Source organism: Pteropus medius, unplaced genomic scaffold (assembly GCF_902729225.1).
Source record: "Pteropus medius unplaced genomic scaffold, Ma_sr-lr_union100, whole genome shotgun sequence".
Lineage (NCBI taxonomy): Eukaryota > Metazoa > Chordata > Mammalia > Chiroptera > Pteropodidae > Pteropus > Pteropus medius.
In genome coordinates, this window is record NW_024353907.1 from 1617491 (window position 1) to 1618555 (window position 1065).

At 35.2% G+C, this 1065-nt stretch overlaps 1 pseudogene; it reads left to right on the forward strand.

Annotated features, from left to right (window-relative positions):
* Nucleotides 1–665: 665 nt before the first annotated feature.
* LOC120593701 (uncharacterized) lies at nt 666–779 on the forward strand (annotated as a pseudogene).
* The last annotated feature ends 286 nt before the right edge of the window (nt 780–1065 follow it).

Here is a 1065-nt window from a genome sequence, read left to right on the forward strand (position 1 = left end):
AAGAAAATATTATGAGCAATTATATGCTAACAAATTGTACAATCTGGAAGAAATGGACACATTCCTAAAAGCATACAATCTCTCAAGACCAAGTCAAGAAGAAACAGAAAATCTGAACTGATCGATTACCACAAATGAAATAGAATCAGTAATCAAAACCCTCCCAAAAAACAAAAGTCCTGGATCAGATGGTTTCATAGGCAAATTTTACCAAACATTCAAAGAAGAATTAACACCTATTCTTCTCAAACTATTCTAAAATATTCAAGAAGAGGAAAGGCTCCCTAACTCCTTTTATGAGGCCACCATTACCTTGATTCTAAAACCAGACAGAGACATTACAAAAAAAGAAAACTATAGACTGATATCTTTTATGAACATTGAAGGAAAAATTTTATAAAAAAGCATTAGCAAACCGACTTCAGCAATACATTAAAAATATCATACACCATGATCAAGTTGGATTTATTTCTGGGATGCAAGGTTGGTTCAATATACACAAATCAATTAATGTGATACACCACATTAACAAATTGAAATATAAAACCATATGTTGATATCAATAGATGCAGAAAAAGCATTTGACAAAATCCAGCATCCATTTATGATAAAAAGTCTCAGCAAAGTGGGAATCGAGGGAACGTACCTCAACATAATAAAGGCCAGTCTACGGCCATGTCACCCTGAACAAGCCCGATCCTGTCAGATCTTGGAAGCAGGGATGAGCCTGGTTAGTACTTGGATGGGAGATCACCTAGGAAGACCAGGTGCTGTAGGCGTAAAAAAATAAAAAAATAAAAAAAAATAAGGGATTGTAAGCTGACAAGGACCTTGCAATTTGTGAGGTCAACCAAGGGTTGTTTCACCTAAAAAAATAAAATTTGTTAAAAACCATAATAACGGCCATATAAGACAAACCTACAGCTAACATCAGACTCAATGGGGAAAGGCTAAAAGCATTTTCCTTAAGATCGGGAACAAGACAAGGATGCCCACTTTCACCACTCCTCTTCAACATTGTATTGGAAGACTTAGCCACAGCAATAAGACAAGAAAGAGAAATAA